This window comes from Lipotes vexillifer, unplaced genomic scaffold, assembly GCF_000442215.2.
Source record: "Lipotes vexillifer unplaced genomic scaffold, Lipotes_vexillifer_v1.1 scaffold973, whole genome shotgun sequence".
In the NCBI taxonomy this organism is placed as follows: Eukaryota; Metazoa; Chordata; class Mammalia; order Artiodactyla; family Lipotidae; genus Lipotes; species Lipotes vexillifer.
In genome coordinates this window covers 294,290-310,145 of record NW_006792653.1, presented here as the reverse complement: position 1 = coordinate 310,145, position 15,856 = coordinate 294,290, and the positions used below count along the sequence as shown (strand labels likewise).

Genomic DNA, 15,856 nt, shown 5'->3' with positions numbered 1-15,856 from the left:
ATTCGAACTTTGAGGTAACTCATTTCCTCTTATATTTAAGATGATTACAGCAACAGCATAAAATTACTACTTTTATTAAGAAACTAAGGGATGTTGTCTATATTTTTTTAGTAGATGTAGTCCAAAGCAATAAGTATGAAAAATATTATGGCATAATATAAATATATGAAGACTCAAGACAGTCTCATTATTTTATTTTCTTTCCTGATTTCATGTAGATTGTCATTTACCTTTTAGTATACTGTATAGCCTAACTTCCAGGTAACAATTTACTAAGTCAATAGGTTCTCAGATGAATAAAGTATTGTACCCTGGCAACCTTCATCTATTGAAAGAAGATTGGTATGAAGGCCTCTTTCCACATTTTAGTATTATTAGATCTCAAACTGAACCCATGGTCTCCTCCTACTTCTCAATCAGATCCTTCTCGAATCTCATGCAATAGTACAAAAATCTATGGAATACCAAGATACTCTATCAGTGAACCCAGGTACTATTCTAGATTCTTTCATTTCCTTTGTCCTTTAGTTCATTCATTGATTCAGTTGTTTATTTTTTATTTATCTCTACATTTTTTCTGTCTCTTAATTATGCTTTTTATCCACCATAATTTAGACCTTATGAAGATAATTGTAAAAAGGTTACTTTAGTTGGTCACCCAAGTTCACCACAGCACACATAACCTTAATAACATTTTAATGTTCTTCTGTAACACTTGATTATATACCTCAAGTCTTTCATTTTTTTAATAAGTATTAATGTGATTTAGTGGGTAACCTTAGTTTTTTTTTTTTTTTTGGCTGCATTGGGTTTTCGTTGCCATGCAGGGCTTTCTCTAGTTGCGGCGAGTGGGGGCTACTCTTCATTGCAGTGAGTGGGCTTCTCATTGCAGTGGCTTCTCTTGTTGTGGAGCATGGGCTCTAGGCGCACAGGCTTCAGTAGTTGCAGCACATGGGCTCAGTAGGTGTGGTGCACGGGCTTAGTTGCTCCGCGGCATGTGGGATCTTCCCGGACCAGGGATCGAACCCGCGTCCCCTGCATTAGCAGGCAGATTCTTAACCACTGTGCCACCAAGGAAGTCCCTCAAGTCTTTTAAATGCTTAAAAGACTTTATGGTGTAGAGTAATTTTCTATTGTAGATCTTAAAATGCCTTGCAGACTCTCATCCTTGAGTACCATAAAGCTACATTTCTTTTCTTTATTTTATTGAAGTATAATTGATTTACAATGTTGTATTAATTTCTACTGTAAAGTGGTTCAGTTATATATGTATATTTTTCATATTCTTTTCCATTACAGTTTATTATAGGATATTGAATATAGTTCTCTGTGCTCTACAGTAGGACCTTATTGTTTATCCATTCTATATATAATAGTTTGCATTGGCTAACCCCACACTCCCAATTCATCCTTCCACCACCTCCCTCCCACTTGGGAACCACGAGTCTGTTCTCTATATCTGTGAGTTTCAGTTTCATAGATACGTTCATTTGTGTCATAATTTAGATTCCACATATAAGTGATATATGATATTTTTCTTTCTCTTTCCAACTCCTTTCACTTAGTATGATAATCTCTAGGTTCATCTAGATTGCTGCAAATGGCATTATTTTATTCTTTTTTATGGCTGAGTAATATTCCATTGTATAAATATCAGATCTTATTTATCCATTCATCTGTAGATGGATATTTAGGTTGTTTCTATGTCTTGGCTACTGTAAATAGTGCTGATATAAACATAGGGATGCATGTGTATTTTTGAATTATAGTTTTTTTCTGGATATATAACCAGGAAAGTGATTGCTGAATCATATGGCAAGTCTATTTTTAGTTTCTTGAGGAAACACCATACTGTTTTCCATAGTGGCTGCACCAACGTACATTCCCCTCAACAGTGCAGGAGGGTTCCCTTTTATCCACACCCTCTCCAGCATTTGTTATTTGTAGACTTTTTAATGATGGTCATTCTGACCAGTGTGAGGTGAGACCTCATTGTAGTTTTGATTTGCATTTCTCTAATAATTTGTGATGATGACCATCTTTTCATGTGCCTGTTGGCCATATGTATGTCTTCTTTGGAGAAATGTCTATTTAGTTTTTCTGACCATTTTTTGATTGGGTTTTTTGTTTTTTGATATTGAATTGTATATTTGGAAATTAAGCCCTTGTTGATCACATCATTTGCAAATATTTTCTCCCATTCTTTAGGTTGTCTTTGTTTTGTTTATGGTTTCCTCTGCTGTGCAAAAGCTTGTAAATTTGATTAGGTTCCATTTGTTTATTTTTGCTTTTATTTCTATTGCCTTGGGAGACTGACCTAAGAATATATTGGTACAATTTATGTCAGAGAATATCTTGCCTATGTTCTCTTCTAGGAGTTTTATGGTGTCCTGTCTTATATTTAAGTCTTTAAGCCATTTTGAGTTTGTTTTTGTGTATGGTGAGAGGATGTGTTCTAACTTCATTGATTTACATGTGTCTGTCCAGCTTTCCCAATACCACTTGCTGAAGAGACTGTGTTTTTCCCATTGTATATTCTTGCCTCCTTTGTTGAAGATTTTTGACAAGAGACATATTATGGCCACAGGCATTAGTTTCTGCAAAAATCCCCCATCAAAAATGTGTTAATTGACCATAGATGTGTGAGTTTATTTCTGGGCTCTCTATTCTGTGCCATTGATCCATATGTCTGTTTTTGTGCCAGTACCATGCTGTTTTCATTACTGTAGCTTTGTAGTATTGTCTGAAGTCTGGGAGGGTTATGCCTCCTGCTTTGTTCTTTTTCCTCAGGAGTGCTTTCACAATTCTGGGTCTTTTGTGGTTCTATATAAATTTTAGGATTATTTGTTTTAGTTCTGTGAAAAATGTCATGGGTAGTTTGTTAGGGATCACATTAAATCTGTAGATTGCTTTGGGTAGTATGGCCATTTTAACAGTGTTAACTCTTCCAGTCCAAGAGCATGGGATATCTTTCCATTTCTGTGAATCATCTCCATTTTCCTTTATTAATGTTTTATAATTCTCAGCTTATAAGTCTTTCACCTCCTTGGTCAGGTTTATTACTAAGTATTTTATATTTTTGGTGTGGTTTTAAAAAGGATTTTTTTTTTTTTACTTTCCCTTTCTGATATTTCAGTGTTAGTGTAAAGAAATGCAACTGATTTCTGTATGTTAATCTTGTATCCTGCTATCTTGCTGAATTTATCAGTTTTAGTATGTTTTGTGTATTGTCTTTAGGGCTTTCTATATATAGTATCATGTCATCTGCATATAATGATAATTTTACCTCTTCCCTACCAATTTGTATACATTTTATTTATTTTTTTTGTCTGATTGCTTTGGCTAGGACTTCCAATACTATGTTGAATAGAAGTGGTGAGAGTGGGCATCCTTGTCTTGTTCCAGATTTTACTGGGAAGGTTTTCAGTTTTTCATCATTGAGTATTATACTGGCTGTGGCTTTGTCATAAATGGCTTTTATTATGTTGACATATGTTCCCTCTATACCCACTTTGGTAAGAGTTTTTATCATGAATGGATGTTGAATTTTTTTTAATGTTTAACAGTGGCTTTATTAGGTGAATGCTTGAAAGTGCTCAACATTAAATTCAATTTACTTTACATGTTTGCAAACACATTATTAGCAAGTCTTAAATATTTCAAATCAGCTAATGCAAAGTATAGAAGGTTTGTTCTCAAATAACTCTTCTGAGCTGACACGAAGACTGAAAGGAGGCTGTGACTTGAGTCCAGGTCTCTAACCAACAATCACTGTATCATCACTAGTGAACTCATGTGAGGGAACTTCAAGGTTGAGAGGTGCAGACTCCTTCCTGATCCTTCCAGGTGCATCATACTGTGACCCATGACAAGGGCAGTAATAACTACCAAAATCTCGTGCATTTGCAATGGGTACAGAGCCAAGATGAGTGCAAACACCTGTCAAGATAACCCATTCAGGTTTCTTTACTCATTCTAAATCATGATGTATGTCCCTCAACTAGGACACTTCAATTGCAGTTTCCTCATCAATTTCCTTCTTGGTTCTATAGTGCACAAACATGGGTTTGCCTCTCCATCTGAAAGCCATGTTCTTGCCCTCTGGAATATCAGATAACTTGATTTCAATTTTCGACATGGCCAACACATCAGCAGAAGCACTCATGATGGAAACAAACTGAGAGATGAGAGATGACATCTATCCTCACTGCTCTCTCTTTTTTTTTTTTAACATCTTTAGTGGAGTATAATTCCTTTTCAGTGGTGTGTTAGTTTCTGCTTTACAACGAAATGAATCAGTTATATATATACATATGTTCCCATATCTCTTCCCTCTTGCGTCTCCCTCCTTCCCCCCCTCCCTATCCCACCCCTCCAGGCAGTCACAAAGCACTGAGCTGATCTCCCTGTGCTATGCGGCTGCTTCCCACTAGCTATCTACCTTATGTTTAGTAGTGTATATATATGTCCATGACTCTCTCTCGCTTTGTCACAGCTTACCCTTCCCTCTCCCCATATCCTCAAGTCCATTCTCTAGTAGGTCTGTGTCTTTATTCCTGTCTTACCCCTAGGTTCTTCATGATATTTTTTTTTCTTAAATTCCATATATATGTGGTAGCATACGGTATTTGTCTCTCTCTTTCTGACTTACTTCACTCTGTATGACAGACTCTAGGTCTATCCACCTCATTACAAATAGCTCAATGTCGTTTCTTTTTATGGCTGAGTAATATTCCACTGTATATATGTGCCACATCTTCTTTATCCATTCTCACTGCTCTCTTTTGAAGACTTTGTACTAACTAACACTTCAGCACGACAGTAGTCAGAGAAGTCAGGCACTTTGATGTCCGTATGGGAATAACAAACAAAAGCAAAGACATTGAGGTCCCCAGAGGCAACCAAAGGCCAGCCCATGGCCTGGCCACTCAGTGACTCAGTGGTCCACAGGAAGGACCACTTCACATTGAGCACTGGAGACTCTGAGGTGGCGGACACTGCAGCCTGCACCAGGAGCTGCAGTGTGCCCACCACCCTGAAGGACGTGGCCAACAGGATGGGTGCAAACAGGGCCCGAGCCTGGATGTTGAATTTTATCAAATGCTTTTTCTGCATCTATTGAGATGATTATGTGGATTTTATCTTTTTTGTTGTTGTGGATGTGGTGTATCACATTGATTGATTTGTGCATGTTGAACCATCCTTGTGATGTGTGGATTAATCCAACTTGGTGATGGTGTATGATCTTTTGTTATGTGTTGTTGGATTCAGTTTGCTAATATTTTGTTTAGAATTTTTGCACCTATATTCATCAAAGATATTGGCCTGTAATTTTCTTTTTTGGTAGTGTCTTTGTCTGGTTTTGGTATCAGGGTGATGGTGGCTTTATAGAATATCTTTGGAAGTGTTCCTCCTCTTCAGTCATTTGGAAGAGTTTGAGAAGGATCCATATAAGTTCTTCTTTGTATGTTTGATAGAATTTGCCTGTGAAGCCATCTGGTCCTGGACTTTTGTTTGTAGGGAGGTTTTTTTTGTATTACAGATTCTACTTCACTTCTAGTGATTGCTCTGATCAAATTACTTATATCTTCTTGATTCAGTTTTGGTGGGCGGTATGTTTCTAGAAACGTCTATTTCTTCTAGGTTGTCCAATTTGTTGGCATATAATTGTTCATAGTATTATGATTTTTTGTATTTCTGCAGTATCAGTTGTGATTTCTCCTCTTTCGTTTCTTCTTTTATTTATTTGGCTTCTCTCTCTTTTCTTCTTGGTTAGTGTGGCCAGAGGTCTGTCAATTTTGTTTACCCTTTTAAAGAACCAGCTCTTGGTTTTATTGATTTTTTTTAAATTATTTTTTTAATCTCTGTTTTATTTATTTATTCTCTGACCTTTATTGTTTTCTTCCTTCTGCTGACTTTAGGTTTTTTTTCCTTCTGCTGACTTTAGGTTTGTTTGTTCTTCTTTTTCTAATTCTTTTAGTTGGTAGGTTAGGTTGTTTGAGATTTTTCTTTTTCTTGAATAAGACCTATGTCACTATGAAGTTCCCTTTAAGAACTGCTTTTGCTGCATCACATATGTTTTGTGTGGTTGTGTTTTCATTGTCATTTGTCTCAAGGTGTTTTTAAATTTCCTCTCTTATCTCATTGTTGAATCACTGGTTTCTTAGTAGCATGTTGTTTAGTCTCCATGTAATCATTTTTTTTTCTTATTTCTTTTTCTGTAGTTTCTAGTTTCATGCCATTGTGGTCAGAAAAGATGCTTGAAATTATTTCTATACTATTAAATGTGTTGAGGCTCATTTTTTGCCCTAGTATGTGTCATTCTTAGAGAATGTTCCACGTGCACTTGAAAAGAATGTGTATTTTTGGGTTTTTTGGATGTAATGCCCTGGAAATATCAACTAAGTCTAACTGTTCTATTGTATCATTTAGGATCTCAGTTGCCTTATTGATTTTCTGTCTAGAAGATCTGTCTACTGATTTGAGTGGTGTTGAAGTCTCCTACTTTTATTGTATTCCCATCAGTTTCTCACTTTGTGTCTGTTAGTATTTGTTTTATGTATTTGGGTACTCCTATATTAAGTGAATATATTGATGCGTGTAATATCCTCTTCTTGTATTGATCCCTTTATCATTATATAGTGTCTTTCTTTACCTTTCTTTATAGCATTTGTTTCAAAGTCTGTCTTGTCTGATATGAGTATTGTGACCCCTGCTTTCTTGTTATTTCTGTTTTCATGAAATATCTTTCCAGTCCCTCACTCTCCATCTACATGTGTCCTTTGCCCTAAAGTGGGTCTCTTTTAGGCAGCATATTGTAGGCTCTTGGTTTTTTATCCAGTCTACCACTCTGTGCCTTTTGATTGGAGCAGTTAGTCCATTAACATTTAAGGTAATAATTATTGATAGATATGTATTGCCAATTTAAATCTTGTTTTCCCATTGATTTTGTATTTGTTCTTCATTCCTTTTTCTTTTTCCTTTTGTGGTTTGGTGATTCTCTTGTATTATGCTTAGGTTCTCTTATTTTTTGTGTGAATCTATTGTAAGTTTTTGATTTGTAGTTACCCTGTTTTTCAAGTATGTTAACCCCTTCCAATATATCTACTTGCTTTAGACTTGTAGTTATATAGGCTCAAACACATTCTGAAAAAAGTCTACATTTTCTTACTCTCCTCCTCCATATTTTATGTTTTTGATGTCCTCTTTTACATCTTCATGTTTATCCTTTTGCTGATCATTGGGGTTATCACTGCTTTCACAGAATTTTTTTAACCTCTTTACTGGCTTATTTAAGTGATTTAATTTCCAAACGTGATTTTTCTTTCCTATAGATTCTTTGCTTTTAGAGAAGACCTTTCAGTTTTTCTTTTAGGATAGGTTTAGTATTGCTGTATTCTTTTAATTTTTGCTTGTCTGAGAAATTCTTTACCTCTCCTTCTGACCTAAATGATAATTTTCTTGGGTAGAGTATGCTAGGTTGCAGATGTTTTCCCCTCAGGACTTTGAATATATCTTGCCACTCCCTCTGGCATGCAACCTTTCTGTAGAGAAATCAGCTGATAGTCTTATAGGGGTTCCCTTGTAATTAACTCTTTGTTTTTCTCTTGCTGCCTTTAGAATCCTCTCTTTATTTTTAACTTTTACTATTTCAGTTATAATATGTTTTGGTGTAGGTTTGTTTCGGTTCATCTTGTTTGGGACACTCTGTGCTTCCTGAACCTGGATATCTGTTTCCTTCTTTAAGTTTGGGAAGTTTTCAGCCATAATTTCTTTGATTCCCTTTTTTTCTTTCTTCTTCTTCTGGGATCCCTATTATGCGTAGACTGGCATAATTTATGTTATCCCATAGGTATCATATTGATTTCACTGTGTTTCATTTGTCTTTCTGTCTGCTGTTTTGTGATTTCCATTATTCTATCTTCCAGATCACTTATTCTTTCTTCTGCATTATTCAATCTGCTGTGTATTGCCTTTAGCTCAGCTTTCATCTTGGCAAATTATTTTTTTCTGATTCCTTTTTATAATTTCTAGTTCCTTTTTACAGTATTCTGCATTTCTTTTGATAGCTCTTCTTAATTCCTTCAGTATTTTCATTATCTCCTTTTCAAACTGGGTGTCTATTAGACTGAAGAAGTCTGTTTCATTGTTTATTCTTTCAGGAGATTTCTCTTGATCTTTTAATTGGGAATGGTTGCTCTGCTTCTTTATTTCACTTAAATTTCTCTTACTCTTTGAATTTAGGAGAAACAGTTATCTACCCTTGTCTTGGAGGGCTATTTTTATGTGGGAGCATCCTTGTGTAGCTTGTGTGGTTTTAAAATTTTGGTGTGAGGGCTGTTTTTAGTATGGATGCCTACCGCCTGTTTCCTTAGCATGTGGTGGCCATTATCCACTTGATAGGGAGTATGCAGATGCGGCAGCTGGCATCCACTCCCAGACCCCATGGCAGCGGTGGTGGCTGGAGCCCAATTCCAGAGCCTACAGTGGTGGGGGCTGGTGCCCACCCAGGGAGCCCATGGCTGTGGCATGTATCTTGTTTTTTATCCAGTCAGCCACTCTGTCTTTTAAAATCTTTTTTTTTTTAATTTATTTATTTTTGGCTGCTTTGAGTCTTTTTGCTGCGTGCCAGCTTTCTCTAGTTGTAGAGAGTGGGGTCTACTCTTTGTTGTGGTGCATGTGCTTCTCATTGTGGTGGCTTCTCTTGGTGCGGAGCATGGGCTCTAGGCATGCAGGCTTCAGTAGTTGTGGCACACTGTTGCCATTTTGTAAATTTTTTCTGTCTTGTAGTTCTTTTGCCCCTCATTTCCTCTTTTAGATTTGTTTGTGTTTTGTTAGGTTTTTTAATGTACAGTGATATGTTCTGATTTTCTTTTATGGATACTATAAATGTTTTGTTGGTGGTTACCATGGGGCTTACATAAATCATGTTATAGTTGAAGCAATCTATTTTAAGATAATAATTTAATGTTCAATCACAAAAACATTATACTCTTACTTTTCCCTATCCACACTTTGTTATACTTACCACAAATTACATCTTTTTATTTTGTGTATTCATTAACATATTAGCATTTTTTTTAACTTTTGTCTTAGTTTATATAGTAGTATTAAAAGTGATTTATGCACTACCAGTACAGTATTACAGTATTTGTATTTATCTGTGTTTTTACTTTTTCATTGAGCTTTCATGTTGCTGTTTAGCTTCATTTTGTTTCAACTTGATTGACTCCCTTTAGCATTTCTTGTAATACAGGTCTAGTAGTGATAAACTCCCTCAACTTATGTATATATGAAAAGTCTTAATCTCTCCCTCATTTTTGAAGGACAGTTTTTGTAGATAAAGTATTTTAGCTTGGCAGGGTTTGTTTGTGTTTTTTTTTTTTTTTTTCTTTCAGCACTTTGAATATACCATCCTACTCCTTTCTGGCCTGGTAGGTTTTACTGAGAAAATTGCTGATAGTCATATGGGCTGTCTTCATCTGTTTCAGCTGAACACCGTAGATTGGGTAGATTATAAACTACAAAAATTTATTTCTCACAATTGGGAGGTTGGGAAGTCTAAGATAAAGCCAGAAGAAATGAAGGATGTCCCAGGGTTTTTTTTAATAAGGGCTCTAATGCCATCTATGAGTGTTTTACACTCATGACTTAATTGCCTCCCAAAGGAGCCACCTCCCAATACTATCAAATTGGGAATTAGAATTTCAACATATGAATTGTGAGGTGACACAAACATTTAATCTATAGCATGGGGGTTCCCTCATATCTGAGAGTTGCTTTTCTCTTACTGCTTTCAAAATTATTTTTCTTTGACTTTTGATAATTTGCATATAATGTGTATTAATGTGGATTTCATTAGTTTCATCATATTGGACATTATTACATAACTCTCTATTTCCTTTTGGTGATTGATTTTATTTTCTTATTTCTTTAAAAAAATTTTAATTTTTTATTTATTTATTTATTTTTTATTTTTTTTTTTGCGATATGTGGGCCTCTCACTGTCGTGGCCTTTCCCGTTGCCGGATGCGCAAGCTCAGCGCCCATGGCTCACGGGCCCAGCCGCTCCGCGGCATGTGGGATCCTCCCGGACCGGGGCACGAACCCGTATCCCCTGCATCGGCAGGCGGACTCTCAACCACTGCGCCACCAGGGAGGCCCTTTTATTATTTTTAATTGAAGTATAGTTGATTTAAAATGTCATGTTAGTTTCAAGTATACAGAACAGCAACTCAGTTATACATAAATATATATATACACACACACATATATAGATAGAGATATATAGATATATAGATTCTTTTTCAGATTCTTTTTCCTTATAGGTTATTACAAAATATTGAGTATAGTTTCCCATGATATACAGAAGGTCTTTCTTGGTTATCTATTTTAGTATACAGTAGTGTGTATGTGTTAATCCCAACCTCCTTATTTATCCCTCCCCTCTTTCCCCTTTGGTAACCATAGGTTTGTTTTCTCTATCTGTGAGTCTCTTTCTGTTTTGGAAATAAGCTCATTTGTATATATTTTTTTTTCCTTAGATTCCACATATAAGTGATATCGTATGATATTTGTCTTTCTCTGTCTGGCTTAGTTCACTCAGTATGACAATCTCTAGGTCCACCCATGTTACTGCAAGTGGAATTATTTCATTCTTTTTCATGGCTGAGTAATATTCCATTGTATATATGTACCACGTCTTCTTTATCTATTCCTCTGTTGATGGACATTTAGGTTGCTTCCATATCTTGGCTATTGTAAATAGTGCTGCAGTGAACATTGGGGTTCATGTATCTTTTTGAATTATGGTTTTCTCTGGATATATGCCTAGGAGTGGGATTGCAGGATTATATGGTATCTCTTTCCACATACCACAGGACCAGGCACATAGTAAGCATTCAGTAAATATTTGTGGAAGGAATGAGATGCTGGGCTCTCCATGGGTTCTCTGATTCATCAACATTTCATTTTTTTGCAGCCATTTTCTTTTGCAGGGTTGTTGGAGGGAAGGGAATAGGCCTTCTGCAAAGGCTCTTGTCCTTTCTGTTGAATGCTTTGTTCCATTGGGCCAGCCCTGAATTTAGAGTGCTTGGGTATGTTTGTAGCCCTGAAGTGGAGAATGGATTCTCCCACAGGGTTGTGTAAGTATCCCTTCCTCAATGGTTTTCTGTACCCCAAACTTCAAATTACCTTTTAAGCACTCTTTTGAAACTAATATTTTACCTACGCTGTGTCGTATATGACGTTATTCAAACCTCGAAACAATTCACAGTTAAGATAATGAGACCCAGAGAGATTGAGTCATTTGCTTAAGGCCACAATAGCTAATCAGTGATAGAGCTGAATTGGACACAGGGTTCTCGCCACCTGTGTCATAGGCAGAGGGAAGAATGAATTTCCATTAGGCTGTGACTTGTTGATACCCATGTATGGAGAACTGAGAACTGCAACAGAAGTCTCAGAGTTAGTTATCAGGAAAGTGCTGGACAGAGCACAAGGGTGATGTGTTCCTTTTTGCCCTGAGATAGTCCTGCACATGAATGTGCCTTTGAGTGTGTCAACTTATTCCTGATCTTTACCCTGAATTTTTTCTAGGGTGTGCTGTAGGTCAGTGACTGCAGTGGCTAATGACTAATTCTTGTACATCCAGGTGGCAGTCAACATTCCTAAATTGGTGTTTGGCTGCACCCTGCAGGTCTGCAAACCTTGTAGTTGCCCAGAGACAGTGACAAAGACATCAACCCATTATTGGATAAGGGATCTTACAAGTGTGCAGCAAAAAGTCCTGGAGCAAGATCCCATTATGGAGGGCAGATAGCAGGCAGGACATGGCAGGAATCTTCACTCAAATGAATGTTGAATTTTATCAGAAGTTTTTTCTGCATCCTTTCAGATGATCATGTGGTTTTTATTCTTCAATTTGTTAATGTGGTGCATCACACTGATTGATTTATGGATATTAAAATATCCTTGCATCCCTGGAATAAATCCCACTTGATTGTGGTGTAAGATCCTTTTAAGTATTGTTGGATTCAGTTTGCGAGAGTTTTGTTGAGGATTTTTTTGTCTATATTCATCACTGATATTGGCCTGTAATTTTCTTTTTTTGTGGTGTCTTTGTCTGGCTTTGGCATCAGGGTGATGGTGGCCTTATAGAATGAGTTTGGGGGTGTTCCTTCTTCTGCAAGTTTTTGGAATAGTTTCAGAAGGATAGGTGTTATTTCTTCTCTAAATGTTTGATATAATTCACCTTTGAAGCCATCTGGTCCTGGAGTTTTGTTTGTTGGAAGTTTTTAAATCACAGATTCAATTTCAGTACTTGTCATTGGTCTGTTCATATTTTCTATTTCTCACTGGTTCAGTCTTAGGAGATTGTACCTTTCTCAGAATTTGTCCATTTTTTCCATGTTGTCCATTTTATTGGCATATGGTTGCTGTAGTAGTCTCTTATGGTCCTTTGTATTTCTGTCGTGTCCATTGTAACTTCTCCTTTTTTATTTCTAATTTTATTGATTTGGGGCCTCTCCCTTTTTTTCTTGATAAGTCTGGCTAAAGGTTTATCAATCTTGTATATCTTTTCAAAAAGCCAGTTTTTAGTTTCATTGATCTTTTCTATTGTTTTCTTTGTCTCTATTTCATTTATTTCTGCTCTGATCTTTATGTCTTCTTTCCTTCTACCAACTCTGGGCTTTGTTTGTTCTTCTTTTTCTAGTTGCTTTAGGTGTAAAGTTAGGTTGCCTATTTGATATTTTTCTTGTTTCATGAGGTAAGGTTGTGTCTCTATAAACTTCCCTCTTACAACTGCTTTTGTTACATCCTATAGGTTTTGGATCATTGCGTTTTCATTTTCATTTGTGTCTAGGTATTTTTTTTGATTTCCTCTTTGATTTCTTCAGTGATCCATTGGTTGTTTAGTTGTATATTATTTGGCCTTCACGTGTTTGTGTTTTTACACTTTTTTTTACTGCAGTTGATTTCTAATCTCATAGCATTGTGTTCGAGAGGATGGTTCATATGATTTCAATTTTCTAAAGTTTACCAAAGTTTGCTTTATGGCCCAGCATGTGATCTATTTTGGAAAATGTTCTATGTGCACTTGGTAAGAATGTTTATTCTGCTGCTTTCAGTTATAAGGCTTTATAAATATCTATTAAATACATCTGGTCTAATGTGTCATTTAAGGCCTGTGTTTCCTTATTGATTTTCTGTCTGGATGATCTGCCCATTGATGTAAGTGGGGGTATTATAGTCCCCCACTATTATTGTGTTACTATCAATTTTTCTTTTTATGGCTGTTAGCATTTGCCTATATATTGAGGTGCTCCTATTTTGGATGCATCTATGTTTATAATTGTTATATCATCTTGGATTGACCCCTTGATCATTATGTAGTGTCCTTCCTTGTCTCTTGTAACAGTCTTTATTTTAAAGTCTATTTTGTCTGATATGAGTATTGCCACTTCAGCTCTCTTTTGATTTTCATTTGCATAGAATACCTTTTTCCATCCCCTCACTTTCAGTCTGTATGTGTCCCTAGATCTGAAGTGGGCCTCTTGTAGACAGCATATATACAGGTCTTGTTTTTGTATCCATTCAGTCAGTCTGTGTCTTTGGCTGAAGCATTTAATCCATTGACATTTAAGGTAATTATTGATATGTATGGTCTTATTGTCATTTTGTTAATTGTTTTATGTTTGTTTTTGTAGGTCTTTTTTCTTCCCTTCCTCTTTTGTTCTCTTCTGTTGTGATTTGATGACTATCTTTAGTGTTGTGTTTGGTTTCCTTTTTTTGTTTTTGTGTGTATATCTATTGTAGATTTTTGGTTTGCAGTTACTATGAGGTTTTGATATTGCAGTCTATATATATACAAGATTATCTTAAGTTGCTGGTCTCTTAAATTCAAATGCATTTCAAATATCCTGCATCTGTACTCTGGTCTTCTCACGTTTGCTGCTTTTGATATCATATTCGTGTGTGGATGATTTCCTACCTTTACTGTCTGTTTGCCTTTACTGGTGAGTTTCCCATTTCATAATTTTCTTGTTTCTAGTTGTGGCCTTTTCTTTTCCATCTAGAGAAGTTCCCTTATCATTTGTTGTAAAGCTGGTTTGGTGGTACTGAATTCTCTTAGCTGTTGCTTTTCTGTAAAGCTTTTGATTTTCCCATCAAATCTGAAGGAGAGACTTGCTGGGTAGAGTATTCTTGGTTGTAGGTTTTTCCTTTCATCTCTTTAAATATGTATGCCACTCCCTTCTGGCCTGAAGAGTTTCTCCTGAAAAATCAGCTGATAGCTTTATGGGGATTCCCTTGTATGTTATTGATTGCTTTTCCCTTGTTACTTATCATATTTTTTCTTTGTTTTTAAGTTTTGTCAATTTGATTAACGTGTCTCAGTGTGTTCTTCCTTGGGTTTATCCTGTATGTGGCTTTCTGTGCTTCCTGGACTTGGGTGACTGTATCCTTTCCCATGTTAGGGAAGTTTTTGGCTATTATCTATTCAAATATTCTTTCAGACCTTTTTTCTCTCTCTTCTCCCTCTATGACCACTATAATGAGAAATGTTGTCCCAGTGGTCTCTTAGACTGTGCTCATGTCTTTTCATTCTTTTTTCTTTATTTTGTTCTACAGCAGTGATTTCCACCAGTCTGTCTTCCAGCTCACATCACATCACATCACATTTGTTCTTCTGCCTCATTATTCTACTGTTGATTCCTTCTAGTGTATTTTTCATTTCAGTTACTGTAGTGTTCATCTCTGCTTATTTGTTCTTTAAAGCTTCTAGCTCTTCATTAAACATTTCTTGTAACTTGTTGGTCTGTGCCTCCATTCTTTTTCTGAGATCTTGGATCATTTTCACTATCTTTACTCTGAATTCTTTTTCTGGTAGATTGTCTATCTCCACTTCACTTAGTTGTTCTTCCGGGGTTTTATCTAGTTCTTTTGTCTGGAAGATATTTCTCTGCTGTCTGATTTTGTCTATCTTTCTGTGTTTGTGGCCCCTGTTCCTCAGTCTGTAGGACTGTAATTCTTCTTGGTTCTGCTGTCTGCCCCCTGGTGGATGAAGTTGGTCCAGGGGCTTGTGGAGGCTTCCTGGTGGGAGGGACCTGTGTCTTCCCACTGGTGGGTGGAGTTGGGTTTTGTCCCTCTGAGGGGCAGGGCCGTGTCAAGGGGTGTGTTTATAGGTGGCTGTTGTGTCAGGAGGACTTTAGGCAGCCTGTCTGCTGATGAGTGGGGCTGTGTCCCACCCTGTTGGTTGTATAGTCTGAGGAGTCCCAGTACTAGAGCCTGCAGGCTGTTGGGTGGGTCCAAGTCTCAGTGCCAAAATGGCGACCTCTGGGAGAGCTCACACTGATGAGTATTCCCTAGGGCATTCACCACCAGTATTTGCCCCCACAGTGAGCAATAGCCAACCCCTGCCTCCCCTGGAGACCCTCCAATAGTCATAGGTAGTCTGGCCCTGAATCCTATAGAGCCACTGCTTTTCCCTGGGTCCCAGTGCATGTGAAACCTTGTGTGGGACCTCCAAGAGTGGAGTCTGTTTCCCCAGTCCTGTGGAGCTCCTGCACCAAGCCCCTCTGGCCTTCAAAGCCAAATACTCTGGGGGCTTCTCCTCCCAATGCCATACCCCTGGGCTGGGGAGCCTGATGTGAGGCTCAAAACTCTCACTCCTCTGGGAGAACCTCTGCAATATAATTATTTTCCAGTTTGTGGGTCACCCACCCAGCAGGTATGGGATTTGATAATATTGCAAAAGCGCCCCTCCTACTGTCTTGTTGTGGTTTCTCCTTCGTCTTTGGATGTGGAATATCTTTTTTGGTAGGTTTTAGTCTTTTTTGTCAATGGTTGTTCAGCA

The 15,856-nt window shown here is 37.0% G+C and overlaps 1 pseudogene; it reads right to left on the bottom strand.

Moving 5' to 3' along the window:
* Positions 1 to 3,757: 3,757 nt before the first annotated feature.
* LOC103080443 (cytochrome b-c1 complex subunit Rieske, mitochondrial-like) lies at positions 3,758 to 5,115 on the bottom strand (annotated as a pseudogene).
* Positions 5,116 to 15,856: the final 10,741 nt, after the last annotated feature.